Source organism: Engystomops pustulosus, chromosome 10 (genome assembly GCF_040894005.1).
Source record: "Engystomops pustulosus chromosome 10, aEngPut4.maternal, whole genome shotgun sequence".
Lineage (NCBI taxonomy): Eukaryota > Metazoa > Chordata > Amphibia > Anura > Leptodactylidae > Engystomops > Engystomops pustulosus.
Window position 1 is genome coordinate 13,502,416 of NC_092420.1, and position 22,546 is coordinate 13,524,961.

At 45.0% G+C, this 22,546-nt stretch overlaps 1 protein-coding gene across 12 annotated transcripts in view; it reads left to right on the top strand.

Annotated features, from left to right (window-relative positions):
- The window catches only part of FOXP1 (forkhead box P1), a 601,095-nt gene that overhangs the window by 3,757 nt on the left and 574,792 nt on the right, over nucleotides 1-22,546 (top strand). The gene's annotated exons all lie outside the window — the stretch shown is intronic.

The window sequence follows — 22,546 nt, forward strand, 5'->3', positions numbered from 1 at the left end:
AATAATTATTATTGATTGGATGTATCGGGCATTGACTTTAGTTGTTCCCTCTGAATGTGAATTTGTTTCATAATTTTTTTTTATAGTTCCCCTTTAAAATTTACGATCACCCCCTCCCCTTTAAAAAAAAAATTGGGTATTAATATGTCTATATAATCAATAATTATTATTGATTGGATGTATCGGGCATCGACTTTAGTTGTTCCCTATGAATGTGAATTTTTTTCATACATTTTTTTTTTTTAAAGTTCTCTTTTAAAATTTACGATAACCCCCTCCCCTTTAAAAAAAATTGGGTAGTAATTTGTATATATAATCAATAATCATTATTACCAGATATATCTGTATGCGTATTAAAAAAAATCTTACCTACTCATTTTTTTTTCAGAATAAAAAAATAAATTATTTCTATATCATCATTATTATTAAAAAAAAAATTCAATTTTTTTTTAATTATTATAAAAAAATAATCCTTACAACACTCAGGGGCTGAGCACTTTTCATCTTTGATTGGACGGAGCCGTAAAGATAAAATTGCGCTCTCGAGAAGTCCTTGTGTTGTATAGACTTTAATCAGGAACCTATGGATAGATGAATATGTAATGATCCCATCTTGCCCGATTTTTTTTTTTTTTTTTTTTTTTTCTTAATTTTTCATATTATTTCCAAGCACTTGATATATTTTCTGGCTTATTTCTTATCATAGATCAATCTATCAAAAAATTATAGTAATCATTGTGCATTGTGTGTGCTGTGGGATAATCCATATGGGATGTATTAGGTGCCATGGGTTAAACCTTTTAAGATTTTTTTGGAAAAAAAGAAAAAATTCAAAAACATCATTGTGATTTCCTTTTTTTTAAATTCGGAAACATAAAAAGATAACGGCGATCCATTATGATCCCAGGTGTCCCCCCCCCCCCCCCCCTTTGTCATTTCAGGTATGTCATTAATTTTTTTTCGGGGGGGTCGTGAAAGCTGCACTCTATATACTCTAAAGTTTAATAGTTTTACTTAAATGTGTTGGGGAAATATATTAGGGGCTGTCAGGCGGTGCCATAGATTTTGTTTATGATATCGGCTACTTTAAGTACTGGCGTTAGAGAAACTCGTTTAACCCCCGTAATGAAGAGCGTTAAGTGTCGGAATGAAGGTACTAAAAAGCCTTTTCTGCCCTTTTGCTCCTTTGCAATAATCTTAAATTACTGAGATATTTTTTTACTGTACCTTCAAGGGACTGGGGTATCTAGGTCTCGGGAAGTGAGTTCAGGGATGGAGATGAAGCTCAGTACATGGGTGGGATTTGATAAGTCGAAGCAACTCCGATTGTTCTACTTTTTTTAAAAAATCCAAAAATTTCCATATGTTTTTACCATATCTTTGGCCTTTCTGCAGTGTAACTTTAGCTGATGTCTATATTGTACATTAGACTTGAACAATATGCAGAGAGGGACACGTTCTTGAAGCGCGTTGATGTATAATTCAGTGGCCGGTGGTGATGTACTCCAAGCTTTGGATACAAAGTCTATTGAGGTCTTCCGTCACTCTCGTAAAAAAGACGTCTCCTTGCGGATTCCTTGGCTTGTCAGACGCAGAGTGGAAAGCAGACCCATCACGTTTCACTAGATGTTCATCTCAGACACTTGTATGTCAAGCTGCTTTTCCAAAAAAGACTCAAGTTGGCGGAGCTCAAAAAAAAAAAATCCAACAGATGTTGTTACATCGTAAGCAGAATGATGGAGGAAGATATCAACCGTGGAGATGTTAAAAATGGGTCAGCAAAGACTATTTCTGGATTGTGTTTTAAAAAGCTCTTGAGATTCTTGAGGGATCCTCAACTTATCCAGATAAAGTTGGTCCAAGACGACTTATTGTATGGCCGCTTCATGTGTCTTTATAGAATTTGTATCCCAAATTCACAACGATGAGATGGTCTACCTCAGTGGTGGCCAACCTTTTAGAGACCGGGTGCCCAAACTTCAACCAAAACCTACTTATTTACCATCGAGTGCCAACTTGACAATTTTAACAGCAACGTATTGCTCTCTGATGCTCCACAACATTCAATCGTATCAGCCCCCTGAGGACACCAATACAGTTGAAAGAAGAAGGGCAAATTCAGATATCATTGTAGCTTCTCTCCAGGGTCTCTCTGTACAGGAAGAATCGTGGGGCCAGAAGTAGGACCTCCAAAAATATTCTGGCCCTGTTCACACCTTCTTACTCCTCTTGTAGTTCCAATCAGTCAAGGATACGTCACTGAGACCTGCATCTCAATTGTCTAGGACTGCAGAAAGATTTAAGTCCTGTCAGGTGAACTTTGTCCTGGGGCGATAGCCTGGGTGCCCACAGAAAGGTCCCTGAGTGCCACCTCTGGCACCCGTGCCATAGGTTCGCCATCACTAGTCTACCTGATCTAGACCAACTTGTAGTCCAGGCCTTATACAAGGTCCAAGATGGCTATGATATTGTATGGTTGCTTCATGAGTATATTTATAAGGTCTGTATCCTGATTTTTAGAGATGAGATGGTCTACCTGATCTAGACTAGCTTGAAGTCCAGGCCTAATGCAAGGTCCAAGATGACTATCATGTTGTATGGTTGCTTCATGAGTATATTTATAGGATCTGTATCTGGAGGTGGTCTACCTTATGAGGACTAACTTGAAGTCCCGGCCTAATTCTAACGTGGTCAAAAAGTTGAAGTTGTTTTTGAATGTGTGACGTAGAGTAGGCTGGACTGATTTGTGCAGAAATTCTTGGTAGCAAATGAATCCAAGGTTATGGTGAAGGACAAAGACTTATTTGTCCAGGGTTATTCCTTGTTCTTGGACCTCTTACAAATCTCAGGTTAGAGAATGAAAAAAGTTTTTGAGATGAGGTAGGTGTGTCATGACCTGCTAAATTGTGTGGACACCATTAACCATGCATGGTACCATAGCTGGGAGTTGGGTGGTAGTGGTCTTGGCCGAGGTGTTTTATTCTTGTCATCTAAGTTAAAGGGAACCTGTCACCACAGTTACACAAGTACAGCTAGTGACGGGTTCCCATAGAGCCCTATTAACTAAATTACAGCTTAAAATTGTTTCCTTTACATCCCCATAAAATCAACTTTATTATCTTATCTGGCATACAGCCAGGAGTCAGGGGGCCCCCACCCATTTCCAATGCCTCCTCAACATTCAGCACTTCATGTCACGTGAGAAGGGTGATGTCATCTAAGGTCTTTTATCTGATCGCATGAAGGCACAGCACGCCTCCACAGACTTCTACTCATCTCCACCCTCCATGGAGGCTGCTGTGATTTCATGTGATCAGATACATACATGGGGTAAAGGACCTTAGATGACATCACCCTGGTCTCATGGCACAAAGTACTGAATGGTGAGAAGGAGGCATGGGACATGGGAGGAGCTGATGGACTCGGTCGAATATGACCTGCAACCTGCGACTTGCTTTTACTGCTTTTACTGCTTGCTTTAACATAAAGTTGATTTTATGGGGATGTGAGGGAAACAATTTTTAGCTAAAAGATGGGTGTCCGTTTGTTAATAGGGCTCTATGGGAACTTGTCACTAGTTGTATGTGTGAAAAATGTGGTAACAGGTTCCCTTTAAATTTTGAACTTTCTCATTATCCTTTGTCAAGGATTATCACATTAATAAAATATTTATTTCTATAATTGTTATACCTGGAGCTAAATATATTTTATTTTGATTGTGGGCTATCTGTAAGATGTTCTACAGACATGGCCTCCTTTTTAGATCTTCTTGACAATGCCCCATTTTTGCAGGTCAACTATTCTTGAAAAAGTTGAGAGTATTTAACTGGTATGGGCAAGCTGGACATCCTCCACATCGGCATGTGAGGGGTTAGGGGGTGTCTGGCTGCTGACACACACAAGTTGGGGTGGTCCTATGTTGGATTTCTGGCATCATCTGCTCCAGCCAACTGATACAGCATCTATGATTCAACTCTTTAAAGAGGACCTTCACCACCTTCACCAACTCCAACTTTTTGGTCCTTTCCATAGCTGCTGCTCCATCAATACCGACAAGGTTGGAACATTTCCTCTAACCCTGAGCAAACATTGTAATAAATCTTGCCACCCAATATGCTAATTAGGCATTTTACTATTAGATGGGTAATGCCAGACTGTCTTCTCCAGCCTATGACCTCCCACCTGCCGGTAGACAACCCGATTAGGCTATTAGGTGTTGTAACTAAAAGCACTGATCCTTCAGCAATGGATGGAGCTACAGAGAAGACTCCAACTGCACTGGGAACAAGTAGAACAATATCCGTTATAAGACGCAAAGAGTTGGAGGTGGTGAAGGTTCCTCTTTAAAGGCATCTCTAGATGTTCCTTACTCCGGGAACACGTGTACTTTGAGGAACCATGCCTTTAATTTCTCTACAATCCTTGATCCTTTGATATCCTCATTATCTACATTAGATTACAAGATCCAATATGTTACCTACATGATCTCATTACCGCTCTCCCATTCATCATGTTTTATACATTGTCACCGCGCCGCCGTATATTTAATTTGACCTGTCATCAATCTACAAATTGTCAGGATTCCAACTTTGATGTAACCTTGTTAGCACTAACTATACACATCCCAATAAAATGACGATGTAGGACAAGGGCGCAGATAACGACTACTCAACCTTTCCTCGGCTCCAGCGGCAAAGCAGAGTAAGGAGCCGGAGTAGTCTTCTCCAGGAGATGGTCTCGTAAGGAGCCGGCGTAGTCTTCTCCAGGAGATGGTCTCCTAAGGAGCCGGCGTAGTCTTCTCCAGGAGATGGTCTCCTAAGGAGCCGGCGTAGTCTTCTCCAGGAGATGGTCTCCTAAGGAGCCGGCGTAGTCTTCTCTAGGAGATGGTCTCCTAAGGAGCCGGCGTAGTCTTCTCCAGGAGATGGTCTCCTAAGGAGCCGGCGTAGTCTTCTCCAGGAGATGGTCTCCTAAGGAGCCGGCGTAGTCTTCTCCAGGAGATGGTCTCCTAAGGAGCCGGCGTAGTCTTCTCCAGGAGATGGTCTCCTAAGGAGCCGGCGTAGTCTTCTCCAGGAGATGGTCTCCTAAGGAGCCGGCGTAGTCTTCTCCAGGAGATGGTCTCCTAAGGAGCCGGCGTAGTCTTCTCCGGGAGATGGTCTCCTAAGGAGCCGGCGTAGTCTTCTCCGGGAGATGGTCTCCTAAGGAGCCGGCGTAGTCTTCTCCAGGAGATGGTCTCCTAAGGAGCCGGCGTAGTCTTCTCCAGGAGATGGTCTCCTAAGGAGCCGGCGTAGTCTTCTCCAGGAGATGGTCTCCTAAGGAGCCGGCGTAGTCTTCTCCAGGAGATGGTCTCCTAAGGAGCCGGCGTAGTCTCCAGGAGATGGCCTCCTAAGGAGCCGGCGTAGTCTTCTCCAGGAGATGGTCTCCTAAGGAGCCGGCGTAGTCTTCTCCAGGAGATGGTCTCCTAAGCAGCCGACGTAGTCTTCTCCAGGAGATGGTCTCCTAAGGAGCCGGCGTAGTCTTCTCCAGGAGATGGTCTCCTAAGGAGGTGGCGTAGTCTTCTCCAGGAGATGGTCTCCTAAGGAGGCGGCGTAGTCTTCTCCAGGAGATGGTCTCCTAAGGAGGCGGCGTAGTCTTCTCCAGGAGATGGTCTCCTAAGGAGCCGGCGTAGTCTTCTCCAGGAGATGGTCTCCTAAGGAGCCGGCGTAGTCTTCTCCAGGAGATGGTCTCCTAAGGAGCCGGCGTAGTCTTCTCCAGGAGATGGTCTCCTAAGGAGCCGGCGTAGTCTTCTCCAGGAGATGGTCTCCTATGCATTGTCTATGGAGAAGATCTCATGGGGGCTTCTTCATACAACAGGACAATGTATCATTGCTCTCTGATATCAAAATATCAACAAAATATCAACAATTTGAAACAATCCTATCCAAGATAGAGTTCACTGTATCGGATTGTGGACCTTGTAAATCTTGAACTAGCAGGGGGTGTCCTAAAAAATGTGAAGCCATACTTCCTGTAACGTGGGGAAAACGTAGCGGAATTGTGAGTGCAGCTCTAGACATTTATGTAGCAGATTAGAAGAGAAGTTGAGCAGTTGCTCCGCATTCCATGACCTTGTGCATGTGACTTATTACCGATCTGTGTGGCACAGCAGGGAAATATACCAATTTCTATGTAACCCATGAGCGGTGCCAAGGTCCCGTGCCATATTACCATGGTACATTACCATTGCCAATGGTTGGGAATGCAGTGCACCATAGACAATGGATAATGCTGCAATACCAGACCATACCACAGACAAAGGTGGCGCTGTGTCAGGAAAAAAAAATGATCAAATAATATATGGTCTCTATGTATTTGAAGATGACATTTGACCTAAAGACAGTAGTGCGCAGAGGTCACGGTGTGATTCGAGGTCTTGGTCCACAGTTTGTGTTGGAGGAGCCACTGCCTGCAGCCGCTCCCTATATCTGCTGTGCTGCGGATGTCACCCCATAAATCTCCTGCGCCATCTGCATTGATCAGAGGGAGTTTGGAGACCCCCATGCGGCTGCGGGTCATGTGTCCAGTGGCTCATAACCTTTCCGGGAAATCACACTGTCCTATCATCCGCATAATTCATGGATGGGGCGTCACATCTCCGTCTATAATATACTGAGCTCCGTATAATGAGCAGATATGGGGGTTCCCTGGGAATTTAGAAATAACAGGTCAGGGAAGAGGGCTGTGATTTTTTTAACATTATTTTTTGTGTGTATTATCCCTATACTGTGACATCACTGTGTATTATCCCTGTACTGTGACATCACTGTGTGTATTATCTCTGTACTGTGACATCACTGTGTGTATTATCCCTGTACTGTGACATCACTGTGTGTATTACCCCTGTCCTGTGACATCACTGTGTGTATTATCCCTGTACTGTGACATCACTGTGTGTATTATCCTGTACTGTGACATCACTGTGTGTATTATCCCTGCACTGTGACATCACTGTGTGTATTATCTCTGTACTGTGACATCACTGTGTGTATTATCCCTGTACTGTGACATCACTGTGTGTATTATCCCTGTACTGTTACATCACTGTGTGTATTATCACTGTACTGTTACATCACTGTGTGTATTATCCCTGTACTGTGACATCACTGTGTGTATTATCTCTGTACTGTGACATCACTGTGTGTATTATCCCTGTACTGTGACATCACTGTGTGTATTACCCCTGTACTGTGACATCACTGTGTGTATTATCTCTGTAATGGGACATCGCTGTGTGTATTATCCCTGTACTGTGACATCACTGTGTGTATTACCCCTGTACTGTGACATCACTGTGTGTATTATCCCTGTACTGTGACATCACTGTGTATTATCCCTGTACTGTGACATCACTGTGTGTATTATCCCTGTACTGTGACATCACTGTGTGTATTATCTCTGTAATGGGACATCGCTGTGTGTATTATCCCTGTACTGTGACATCACTGTGTGTATTACCCCTGTACTGTGACATCACTGTGTGTATTATCCCTGTACTGTGACATCACTGTGTATTATCCCTGTACTGTGACATCACTGTGTATTATCCCTGTACTGTGACATCACTGTGTGTATTATCCCTATACTGTGACATCTCTGTGTGTATTATCCCTGTACTGTGACATCACTGTGTGTATTATCCCTGCACTGTGACATCACTGTGTGTATTATCTATGTACTGTGACATCACTGTGTGTATTATCCCTGTACTGTGACATCACTGTGTGTATTATCTCTGTACTGTGACATCACTGTGTGTATTATCCCTGTACTGTGACATCGCCGTGTGTATTATCCCTGTACTGTGACATCACTGTGTGTATTATCCCCTGTACTGTGACATCACTGTGTGTATTATCCCAATACTGTGACATCACTGTGTATATTATCCCTGCACTGTGACATCACTGTGTGTATTATCCCTGCACTGTGACATCACTGTGTGTATTATCCCAATACTGTGACATCACTGTGTATATTATCCCTGTACTGTGACATCACTGTGTGTATTATCCCTGTACTGTGACATCACTGTGTGCATTATCCCTGTACTGTGACATCACTGTGTGCATTATTATCCTGTTTAAATGGTGGTGTGCTGCTTCCTAGGCGCCTTTGCCAATGTCTATGCACAGTGTTGTATTGGCGCTTTGTAATTGGAAGATCTCAGGCTCCCAAATCACTAGTAACGAGCCTCTTGTGCTTCTTGCTCCCTGTTCTTACCTTCACACGCAGCTTTGTATTGATTTGTACTAACAGCGCCACCCCTGTCCTCAGGTTGTGTGTGGTATGGCAGTTTGAGTCATTGTACATTATTGGCGCTACGCTGCAATACCAGACACGACCTGCCGATAGATGTGGCGCTGTTTTTGGTTGGAAGCATGGTGGTGGTTTTCCAATGCGTCCTATTAATAGGCTTCGTGCATTTGGTCGCTGGTCAGCAGTGTATTCTTCTCATTGTGTGAGTAGTAGTCGTGATCGAAAAATATCACATGGCAAGAAAAAAAGTTTTAAATTTTAAATTTTGTAACATTGATTACACTTTTTTTTAAACCCAGTAGAGTAGACCAGGCAAACTGCAGCAAGTGTTAAGGAATTGTCTCTGGTGAGATTTGTAATCAGACCTTTGTGTATGTTGTTAGTAGCAGCAGAACTGTGAAAAATAGATTTTTATTCCAGGATTGTAGTGTATCCTCACATTGTTGTGCTCTGTGCAGCCAGTGTTAGGTATTGTCTCTGGAGAGACGTGTAATCAGACCTTTGTGTGTGTTGTTAGTAGCAGCAGAACTATGAAAAATTCATTTTTATTCCAGCATGGTAGTGTATCCTTACACTGTTGTGCTCTGTGTAGCCAGTGTTAGGTATTGTCTCTGGAGAGATGTGTAATCAGACCTTTGTGTGTGTTGTTAGTAGCAGCAGAACTATGAAAAATTCATTTTTATTCCAGCATGGTAGTGTATCCTTACACTGCTGCGCTCTGTGATCTCTGCAGCCAGTGTTAGGTATTGTCTCTGGAGAGACGTGTAATCAGACCTTTGTGAATGTTGTTAGTAGCAGCAGAACTGTGAAAAATGGATTTATATTCCAGGATTGTAGTGTATCCTGACACTGTTGCGCTCTGTGCTCTCTGCAGCCTGTGTTACATATTGTCCCCTGGAGAGAAGTGTAATCATCCCTTTGTGTATGCAACAGGACTGTGAAATATGGATTTATATTCCAGGATTGTAGCTTCTCTAATTGCATTGGGGGGAATGTCCTCACACTGCTGTTCTCTCTGCAGCCAGTGTTACGTATTGTCCCTGCAGAACAGTATAATCATATGTATATTTATGTTGTTAGTAGCAGCAGGACTGTGAAAAATAGATTTATATCCTACGATTGAATCGGGAACGTGTCCTCACACCGCTGTGCTCTTAGCTCTCTACGCTGAACTACTACACCTTTCCAGTCCTCTCTTATTGATAGCTGAATAACCAACCAGAAGCCTGCTACAGTTTTTACTCAGTGTAGCAGTTCATTGCAGGGAGCTAAGAGCACAGCAGTGTGAGGACAAACCCACAGTGAAGTCATAGCACCATTTCAGATGTTCTTATCAGGTTAAATGTGGCTGCTGAATCCCCCCCTATGGTTTCTAGGAGCTGTGGTACAGTCCTAACTCTCCTAATACAAGGAGTACAAACAGCGCCCCCCTGTCCACAGGTTACACCTGGTATTGCAGCTCACCTTTTATGACATGTGAATTATTTTTGAAATGTTTAGAAACTTTTTGCTCTCAGACTCTGATGTTCTGATTTTTTCCGTGTTGTGTGTTCCATCTTCTCCTGCGCCGCGGTTAATGATGGCGTCGCTGTGGTTTATCCCTGGGCTCTTCTCCGTTTTCCCTCTTTCTTGTCTTATGTATTTTTTTTCTCCCTGTTTATCCATTAATTAGTAATTCCAGCATATTAACACTTCGCTGTCGTCACATTTCCCCAGGCGCCGGAGAAAACTCGCCGCAACTTTATGCGAGCGGACAAGACCGGGGCGGGGGGGGCTCGGGATGCCACAGTGTATTAGCGCAGATTAAAGGACGGCCCCGGCGCTAGCGGAAAGTGCGAAGGAAAATCGTCTGCGTTTAATCCAGACGCCTCTCATCAACATGCAGAAGTAAACAGGATCTCCATCTACTACGAGGGGAAAATCGTACTGACAACAATGGGAATACAAGGAGATCCGACCCCTCCCCCTCCTGTAGCCCACGGTGGATTGTCAGCTCCCATGCCATATAGTTTATTCAGAGATATCCAAAAATTCTGATAGTCATAAAAAGTAACTGTGGGGCCCTATGGCAGATGAATAATGCACAGTGATGTCACAGTACAGGGATAATACACACAGTGATGTCACAGTACAGAGATAATACACACAGCGATGTCACAGTACAGAGATAATACACACAGTGATGTCACAGTACAGGGGATAATACACACAGTGATGTCACAGTACAGAGATAATACACACAGTGATGTCACAGTACAGGGATAATACACACAGTGATGTCACAGTACAGGGGATACTACACACAGTGATGTCACAGTACAGAGATAATACACACAGTGATGTCACAGTACAGGGATAATACACACAGCGATGTCACAGTACAGAGATAATACACACAGTGATGTCACAGTACAGAGATAATACACACAGTGATGTCACAGTACAGGGATAATACACACAGTGATGTCACAGTACAGGGATGATACACACAGTGATGTCACAGTACAGGGATAATACACACAGCGATGTCACAGTACAGGGATAATACACAGTGATGTCACAGTACAGGGATAATACACACAGTGATGTCACAGTACAGGGATAATACACACAGTGATGTCACAGTATAGGGATAATACACACAGTGATGTCACAGTACAGGGATAATACACACAGTGATGTCACAGTACAGGGATAATACACACAGTGATGTCACAGTACAGGGATAATACACACAGTGATGTCACAGTACAGGGATAGTACACACAGTGATGTCACAGTACAGGGATAGTACACACAGTGATGTCACAGTACAGGGATAGTACACACAGTGATGTCACAGTACAGGGATAGTACACACAGTGATGTCACAGTACAGGGATAGTACACACAGTGATGTCACAGTACAGGGATAGTACACACAGTGATGTCACAGTACAGGGATAATACACACAGTGATGTCACAGTACAGGGATAATACACACAGTGATGTCACAGTACAGGGATAATACACACAGTGATGTCACAGTACAGGGATAATACACACAGTGATGTCACCCAGCAGTTGTTTCCTCTGTTATTTCTCCATTGCTTCCTTTGTTTCTGAAGTCTTAAACCAACTGCTTGTGTTATTCTTTCTTATAACCGAATCCGTGATGAGTTTATGGCGTTGGGTCCCCGGATCGGCGCCGTTGTCTCCTCAGGATGGAGCTTTGGGCTATTAGGATTCTTCATGTTGGGACATTAAAATTTTTAAGCGTATAATCAATTTCCGTTATCGCCGCGTCTTGTACTCCGGAGGTTTTTGTGGGTTTTTTGCTTCCTCCCTGACTCGCTGGTTGTGTGTCCATAATTTCGAGTACATTACGCCTAACGCCCTGAATAGCGACGCTTCTCCTCGCGCTGCCGTGTCTCGTGATCTCTCCAACAGGAAAACCAGAGAGTGGAACAGAAAGTGTCCGCGTCCCAGTGCCTCGCGTCTCGCCCGTGGTCTGCACTCACAACAAGCTCTGTCTGTTTTGCCTTGGGTAGTAAAGTTTAGGCCGTGACTAGACATGGCGGCCGGGCGGGGGTAGGGGGGGTTATTTATATTTGTGCGCCTAAATCTTTAATCGTTAACTTTAATTTAAGGCAGTGGCCGAAAGTCAACACGGAGTTAATACCAGTTAAACAAGTTCTCCTGAGAGATGCTGCGACCTGGATACGTGATCTGTTCTTTCCAGACAGTGGCCATGTACGTCAGTCATTGCCCTATTAGCATGAGGCTAGGGTCCCACTCTTAAAGGGGCGGTCTACTTTGGTGTAGGTTAAACCAAAGGATCAGCTGATGTCATCGGCGTGACGCTGCCCCCGCAGGGGAAATTGAGGATTGCATTAATTAAATTAATGAGTGGAAGATATAATTGGGGCAGATTTACTTACCCGGTCCTATCGCGATCCCCGAGGTGCGTTCTCTGACGAGGATGAAGTCCGGCGCGATTCTTCAAGATCGTGCGTCCATTTTCCTGCATGTGTCGCTTCCCCGCTCAGGTCCGCCGGAGTTCACCTTCTTCTTCCTGTGAGTGCATTGTCATGCGACACAATTTAAACTGTAAATCCCGCGCTTAGTCCGAATCAGTCGGGTTGTCCGTCGGCCACACCCCTGATTTGTGTCGCATGCAAGTCATCGCGATTGCGCCAAAATCAGACCATCACGAACACAGGGGGGCAAGAGTTGGTGCTCATGTACCATCATGCTGCTCCTCCTATCGGTCATGACTCCATAACCACTTACGTAGCTTCTCTGCCGGTATCCTCCTCTTGCTTCTGCGTAGTTTCCCTTTATGGCACTTGTAGGGTCAGGGTGCACGCTGGATGATACATTTCCCAGCCATCCACTGCTTCAATGAACATTACGTGCCTTCTAGTTCCTGCAAAAGTTTCTGCATGCTGACTGTTTCCTGTGCATTTACAACTCTTCCTTATCCTAATTCTCTCCTGTGTTCACTTTATATGCTGTATGCCTCAACCTGACCCAACTGCCTTGACCTTGGCCTGTACTAGACCACTCTCTGTCCAATACCTGGTGCCTCTCAGCCCTACACCAGGCTACTCCAAGAGGTAGTGACCTTGTAGTCTCTCTACAGAAGTTAGAGCAACTTTCAGTAGTTAAAGGGTGAAAACCATAGAGATCTCTTAGGCAATCTCTTAGCCGGGTAGGAGACATCTGGTTTAGTTACATAAAAGGGAACTTTTTATGCTTTTTAAGCTTTTTGGGGAGAACCTTGATGAAACAGAAGTGGGACTTTTAATATAATGCTAAGTTTTAATGTGTTGTAATGTTGTTTCCAAGAAACCATCGCAACATTAGTAACAATCCGGCTCTGCTACATGTGCAGTTTTTGATGCAAAATATGAATAAACCCGAATGTAGATTCTCGACCTTCCATCCACATAGACGCAGTGTGTAAAGTCGCTTTTCTGGTGAATTTCGTCATTTATTTCTGGCTGATTAGGAAGACGGATGGAGTAGACGTGTTACCCGCCGTGAAGGGGTTACTCGTGACATCGGCTGCACTGAAATCTCCTGCATGAATCAGTCTTGATGGCGTCTGCCGGAGCTGATGGCGGGAGAAGCGGCGATGCATGTCCTCCGCAAATCATAGAAATCTATCAGCCGCTTGATCATTACTAGATTAGCGTCCTGGCCGAGCCACATCATCATCCGTAAGACTTTTCTACTGGGAGGTAAAAACTGCTTTCTAGGATTTGTTCTGTTGGTTGTAGTTAACACATGTACCTCCAGGGGGCGCTATAGGTAATGAATACTGTTGGCTCAGTGAGTAAGTGTTTCAGATATACATTTGCTGCTTGTTACTGGTTGACAGGGCTGTGGGATAGTCATATTATATATTGAGTATATATGGTCCATGTTCTTATATAAGGGGTATTTGGGGGGCATTCATACGTGGTTAAGTATGAACACTTCTTCTCCTTTCACATAGGGGATTAAAGAATTCCAAATTTTATGATCCCTGGGAGGGGGGTCCCAGCTATCAGACCCCCAGAAGGGGTTTCAATAGTAGCGATCAACAGGGAACAGATCTCTTCATTGGGGAGCTGTTCCTTTTATAACCTCTCAGATGCTGTGGCCTCATCCGACCACAGCATCTGAGGGGTTAAAGACCTGTGATTGGTTTTGTCTGTCACTGGGTATATACTGTGCAAGTCAGCAGATATCCCACCCCCATTGCACCATGTTGAAAGACGTGGCATTGCCTAAAAGGGGTAAATTATGAAGACACAACACTTGTTAGGGCATATGGACGCCATATAGCTGCTGTCCCATCCTCAGGGACTCAATGCGATAACAGTAGGACCCCATACACATTGGATGACTTGTCATGTATGGTGACATATATCACATCTGTATGACCAACTTTAGAGGCATCTGGTTCCCCACCCTGTACAACCTTACCTTTTAGAGTCAACATCACACTTAAGAGACCTGAAAGGCTTAAAGGGAATCTACCAATTTTTTTCTATGTATTGTGAACCAAACAACATGAGAATGCTGTAGCTACACTGATACAGAAACATATCTTGCTTAATCCCTGATCCGAGTGGTAAAATTCAGGACCTTGGGAAAGCTGGGTTGCATACTGGCTGCCTACTTAAACACATTACACAAGGAGCTTCCTGAATTGTCCAGACAGGACTAATCAACCTGAGCTGGATAACTCCTACACAGCAGCTATGGGATGGTGCAGCGATTGATTATTTCTGCCTGTCAGGGACAACACAGGGATTACATAATTCTCTGGAGTAGTGTATAATTAGGGTACGAGGAGAAGCACCGGGGCAAGCACAGGAGCGACAGAGCTTCATTATCATAAATTGTTTTTCAGCAGAATCACTCAGCTCAGGGATTAAACAAGATATCTTCCTGCATCAGTGTAGCTACAGCAGTCTCAAGGTATTTTTGCTTTATAATACATCAAATCAAATGGTAGGCTTCATTGAAAGGCCAATTTCCATATTGACCTATATCTCTATATTTCTGATTAAAATGATTAGGTCCTAAGAATCCACTGCTAAAAACTTGAGCTTCATTGCGATTTACCACATTTAAATTTTTTTTTTTACCCAAGATTTTAGTCTCTAGGTGTCACTGTTGTTATTGTTAGAATTGTTAAAATATCGCTGGAGATCCTTAAATATTTCAAACGTGAATGAAATGGAAATCTAAAAAAAAGAGAAATCACCCCAGATATTATTATACAGATTATATAAATGATTCTTAATTATAGACCCCATCCCCTTCAAATATACTGCAGTCTTCCATCCTTTTTTGTAACTAAAAATACCCTAATATATAAAGATTAAAAAATTTGATAAGTATTCGGCCCCCGGTGATGAGTATTCGGCCCCCGATGATGAGTATTCAGCCCCTTTGCTCAGTGTTGAGTAGAAGCTTTGGAGCTGGAGCAGCCAGGAGTCTTCCTGGGCAGATGCTACAAGTTCCTCTCCCCTGGATTTGGGGATCCTCTGCCTCTTCCTTGCAGATCCTCTCCAGTTCCCTCAGGTTGGATGGTGATTGTTGGTGGAAGCCATGGAAGCCATCCAGAGATGCTCCATTGGGTTTAGGTCTGGGCTCTAGCTGGACCGTTCAGGAATGGTCACACAGATGTTCTGAAGCCTCTGCATTATGTTAGCTTGTGCTTAGGGTCATTGGGGGTCATTTACTAAGGGCCCGATTCGCGTTTTCCTGCCGTGTTACCCGGATATTTCCGATTTGCGCCCCTGTATTGCCCCGGGATTTTGCCGTGTGAGCCTTTCCTAATGAAGTCCAATTAGTTTAATTAAACACAGCTGAACTATATCAAGGAGGATCAGAAGGAAATGAAATTTAGTTTTTTAAGCAATTCGAACTAAAAAGAAGAGTGGATCTTGTTTTAGGGGGGGGAGGCGTTCCTTGTTCCTTTTTGTATGGAACTTTTTGACACCAGGTTTTTGATAACGAAAAAAATTGTATCTGGTGTACCTACCCCCGCCGATAGCCTCTACCCTAACCCCCCTCCCCCAATATCAGGTATGTCTTCCATAACATTCCATAATATTTACACTAAGAACGTAGCCGCTCGTTAGTTTTTCACCTCTTCAATTTTCAACAATGGAGCGCGACCAAGAAAAAAATTCCGATTAAATATTCCATCCAGGACGGGGGTGGGCAGGAAAGCATGTCCCGCTCATTAATGAAATTTACCAGATTAAGTCATTTACTAGATAAAGTATATGGCAACTTGCTGACAGCTCATTCAATTTATTTCCACTGTTTCCCAAATTAATATGAAGCCGGTATCTCAGATTTCCCCTGCGTATATTACCTCCTAATACCGGATTTCAAAAAATAAGTTTCAGCGTTTAATGTGATTTTTTTTTTTTTTTTCCGGAAAAAGGTTTACAGTCAACGGAATGATGGAAAACTTTATCTTTACTCGATAAGACGTTAATTCCTCCAAGTCGTAATGTTTAAGCTCCGCCTCTTGGGATTTCTCCGCCTACTTTATGGTTAAATCTGCATAAACCACGACTCTTTTGTGGACCGGTTTGTGGGTTGGTCTTACCAAAATTAGGGCTGTTACCATATACAATCAAATCCAAATTTTTTTGATATTGTAGGATCTTGGTTCCAGCGCTGGTGCTCTGGACCCAGGACCTGCTGTTATTCTTCCTGCCTTTGTACAATACTTACCATTGGAATTCTCTTTCCGCCCCCATGTGGACCGCCATAGGCCAGCACAGTCACATGACCATATAGACGAACCAGTCATTCCATGTTGATTTGATCTGTCCCATGTCCCTGTATGTGCTGTGTTGTGTAGCTACGTCTACTCTATGTTTTTTGTTAAAGGGAACCTGTCAGCACAAAGGGCATTTTTCAATGATGACAGGTTGCAAATGGTCATAAAATGCCCAATATAAAACATGTTCATTGTTTTACTACTTTACAAAACTTTAGTTTATTTTACCTGAGTCCCTGCCAGAATCCTGCGCTGAGTCCCGAGGGAAGGGGGCGGCACTTCAAATCTAAATAGTCGTCCGGCCCATAGCATCCCTCCTCCCTCCAGCATTGCTTCTCACTCCCCTTAAACCTACCCCTCCCATATCCTCTATCTCCCCCTCCTTCCCCCTGCAAAAGTTGATATTTGAAGTGCTCCACCCCTGGGACTCAGCACAGGATTCTGGCAGGGAGATAAGATAAACTAAAGGATTGTACAGAAGTAAAACGATTTAAGGAATAGCCTTTTGGAACCTGTCATCACTGAAAAATTTTCTTTGTGATGACAGGTTCCCTTTAATGAATATGCAGTTGAGACTGACACAAGCTATAACGTTTCTCTATAATATGTTCCAGCCATCTGGATGGCAGATAACCACGCAGTCCATTAAGTGTGCGGCCCTGGCAGTCTCTGGCGCAGCTGCCGCTCCGCTGGATGTTATTTACCAGGACATGCAAGATGAGGGCGCGCGCGGGCGCTGCCAATCACAACAAGCGCCCTGCCACTTCCTGACAGCCGTCTGTCATTAGGTGGATTGTGGCCGCACTACAGACAGATTATATTGCCACAAGTCGTCTAGTGATCAATCTTACCGTTTCCTGGAAGTCTCAGCTTTCTTGAAAGGAAAATAATACATGTGTTACAGCGGGGGGCAGATACTTATAGACTCCCAGTAGTATTAACCCCTAAGTGACTGCCACTGCCATAGGATACCAGAGGCTTATAGACCACCATAAGAAACTGCCAAAGCTGTGCCCATAATAGTGTCATCCACATATCCCCACATAAGTGTCATCTACAGATCCCCCATAACAGTGTCACCTACATATCCCCCATAAGTGTCATCTACACATCCCCCCATAACAGTGTCATCTACACATCCCCCCATAACAGTGTCATCTACAGATCCCCCCATAAGTGTAATATCTACACATCCCCCCATAACAGTGTAACATCTACAGATCTCCCATAACAGTATCACCTATACATGCCCCATAACCATGTCATCTACACATCCCCCATAACAGTGTCATCTACACATCCCCCATAGCAGTGTCACCTACACATCCCCCATAGCAGTGTCACCTACACATCCCCCATAGCAGTGTCATCTACACCTCCCCCCATAACAGTGTCACCTACACATCCCCCATAACAGTGTCACCTACACATCCCCCCATAACAGTGTCACCTACACATCCCCCATAGCAGTGTCACCTACACATCCCCCATAGCAGTGTCATCTACACCTCCCCCCATAACAGTGTCACCTACACATCCCCCATAACAGTGTCACCTACACATCCCCCCATAACAGTGTCACCTACACATCCCCCATAGCAGTGTCACCTACACATCCCCCATAGCAGTGTCATCTACACCTCCCCCCATAACAGTGTCACCTACACATCCCCCATAACAGTGTCATCTACACATCCCCCATAACAGTGTCATCTAAACATCCCCCATAACAGTGTCATCTACACATCCCCCCATAACAGTGTCACCTACACATCCCCCCATAACAGTGTCATCTACACATCCCCCCATAAGTGTCACCTACACATCCCCCCATAAGTGTCACCTACACATCCCCCATAACAGTGTCACCTACACATCCCCCATAACAGTGTCATCTACACATCCCCCATAAGTGTCATCTACACGTCCCCCATAACAGTGTCACCTACACGTCCCCCATAACAGTGTCACCTACACATCCCCCATAACAGTGTCACCTACACATCCCCCATAAGTGTCACCTACACATCCCCCCATAACAGTGTCACCTACACATCCCCCATAACAGTGTCACCTACACATCCCCCCATAAGTGTCACCTACACATCCCCCCATAAGTGTCACCTACACATCCCCCCATAACAGTGTCATCTACACATCCCCCCATAACAGTGTCACCTACACATCCCCCATAACAGTGTCACCTACACATCCCCCATAACAGTGTCACCTACACATCACCCATAAGTGTCACCTACACATCCCCCCATAACAGTGTCACCTACACATCCCCCCATAACAGTGTCACCTACACATCCCCCATAACAGTGTCACCTACACATCCCCCATAAGTGTCACCTACACATCCCCCCCATAAGTGTCACCTACACATCCCCCCCATAAGTGTCACCTACACATCCCCCATAACAGTGTCACCTACACATCCCCCATAACAGTGTCACCTACACATCCCCCCATAACAGTGTCACCTACACATCCCCCATAAGTGTCACCTACACATCCCCCATAACAGTGTCACCTACACATCCCCCCCATAAGTGTCACCTACACATCCCCCCATAAGTGTCACCTACACATCCCCCATAACAGTGTCACCTACACATCCCCCCATAACAGTGTCACCTACACATCCCCCATAACAGTGTCACCTACACATCCCCCATAAGTGTCACCTACACATCCCCCATAAGTGTCACCTACACATCCCCCATAACAGTGTCACCTACACATCCCCCCCATAAGTGTCACCTACACATCCCCCCCATAAGTGTCACCTACACATCCCCCATAACAGTGTCACCTACACATCCCCCATAACAGTGTCACCTACACATCCCCCCATAACAGTGTCACCTACACATCCCCCATAAGTGTCACCTACACATCCCCCATAACAGTGTCACCTACACATCCCCCATAAGTGTCACCTACACATCCCCCATAACAGTGTCATCTACACATCCCCCATAACAGTGTCATCTACACATCCCCCCCATAACAGTGTCACCTACACATCCCCCATAAGTGTCACCTACACATCCCCCATAAGTGTCACCTACACATCCCCCATAAGTGTCACCTACACATCCCCCATAAGTGTCACCTACACATCCCCCATAAGTGTCACCTACACATCCCCCATAACAGTGTCACCTACACATCCCCCATAACAGTGTCATCTACACCTCCCCCATAACAGTGTCACCTACACATCCCCCCATAACAGTGTCACCTACACATCCCCCCATTAGTGTCACCTACACATCCCCCCATTAGTGTCACCTACACATCCCCCATAACAGTGTCACCTACACATCCCCCCCATAACAGTGTCATCTACACATCCCCCATAACAGTGTCACCTACACACACCCCCATAACAGTGTCATCTACACATCCCCCATAACAGTGTCATCTACACATCCCCCATAACAGTGTCACCTACACATCCCCCATAACAGTGTCACCTACACATCCTCCATAACAGTGTCACCTACACATCCCCCCATAACAGTGTCACCTACACATCCCCCCATAACAGTGTCACCTACACATCCCCCCATAACAGTGTCACCTACACATCCCCCATAAGTGTCACCTACACATCCCCCATAACAGTGTCACCTACACATCCCCCCCATAAGTGTCACCTACACATCCCCCCCATAAGTGTCACCTACACATCCCCCATAACAGTGTCACCTACACATCCCCCCATAACAGTGTCACCTACACATCCCCCATAACAGTGTCACCTACACATCCCCCATAAGTGTCACCTACACATCCCCCCATAACAGTGTCACCTACACATCCCCCATAAGTGTCACCTACACATCCCCCATAACAGTGTCACCTACACATCCCCCCCATAAGTGTCACCTACACATCCCCCCCATAAGTGTCACCTACACATCCCCCATAACAGTGTCACCTACACATCCCCCATAACAGTGTCACCTACACATCCCCCATAAGTGTCACCTACACATCCCCCATAACAGTGTCATCTACACATCCCCCCCCATAACAGTGTCACCTACACATCCCCCATAACAGTGTCACCTACACATCCCCCATAACAGTGTCACCTACACATCCCCCATAACAGTGTCATCTACACATCCCCCATAACAGTGTCATCTACACATCCCCCATAACAGTGTCACCTACACATCCCCCCATAAGTGTCACCTACACATCCCCCATAAGTGTCACCTACACATCCCCCATAACAGTGTCACCTACACATCCCCCCATAAGTGTCACCTACACATCCCCCATAACAGTGTCACCTACACATCCCCCATAAGTGTCACCTACACATCCCCCATAAGTGTCACCTACACATCCCCCATAAGTGTCACCTACACATCCCCCATAACAGTGTCACCTACACATCCCCCATAAGTGTCACCTACACATCCCCCATAAGTGTCACCTACACATCCCCCATAAGTGTCACCTACACATCCCCCATAAGTGTCACCTACACATCCCCCATAAGTGTCACCTACACATCCCCCCATTAGTGTCACCTACACATCCCCCCATTAGTGTCACCTACACATCCCCCATAACAGTGTCACCTACACATCCCCCCCATAACAGTGTCATCTACACATCCCCCATAACAGTGTCATCTACACATCCCCCATAACAGTGTCACCTACACATCCCCCATAACAGTGTCACCTACACATCCTCCATAACAGTGTCACCTACACATCCCCCCATAACAGTGTCACCTACACATCCCCCCATAACAGTGTCACCTACACATCCCCCATAACAGTGTCACCTACACATCCCCCATAACAGTGTCACCTACACATCCCCCCATAACAGTGTCACCTACACATCCTCCATAACAGTGTCATCTACACATCCCCCCATAACAGTGTCACCTACACATCCCCCCATAACAGTGTCACCTACACATCCCCCATAACAGTGTCACCTACACATCCCCCATAACAGTGTCACCTACACATCCCCCCATAACAGTGTCATCTACACCTCCCCCCATAACAGTGTCACCTACACATCCCCCCATAACAGTGTCACCTACACATCCCCCATAAGTGTCACCTACACATCCCCCATAACAGTGTCACCTACACATCCCCCATAACAGTGTCACCTACACATCCCCCCATAACAGTGTCACCTACACATCCCCCCATAACAGTGTCACCTACACATCCCCCATAACAGTGTCACCTACACATCCCCCCATAACAGTGTCACCTACACATCCCCCCATAACAGTGTCACCTTTCACATCCCCCCCATAACAGTGTCATCTACACATCCCCCATAACAGTGTCATCTACACATCCCCCCATAACAGTGTCACCTACACATCCCCCCATAACAGTGTCATCTACACATCCCCCCCATAACAGTGTCATCTACACATCCCCCATAACAGTGTCATCTACACCTCCCCCCATAACAGTGTCACCTACACATCCCCCAAAACAGTGTCACCTACACATCCCCCCATAACAGTGTCCCCTACACATCCCCCATAACAGTGTCATCTACACATCCCCCCCATAACAGTGTCACCTACACATCCCCCATAACAGTGTCATCTACACATCCCCCCCATAACAGTGTCATCTACACATCCCCCCCATAACAGTGTCATCTACACATCCCCCATAACAGTGTCACCTACACATCCCCCATAACAGTGTCATCTACACATCCCCCCCATAACAGTGTCATCTACACATCCCCCATAACAGTGTCATCTACACATCCCCCCATAACAGTGTCACCTACACATCCCCCCATAACAGTGTCATCTACACATCCCCCCCATAACAGTGTCATCTACACATCCCCCATAACAGTGTCATCTACACATCCCCCATAACAGTGTCATCTACACATCCCCCCATAACAGTGTCACCTACACATCCCCCATAACAGTGTCACCT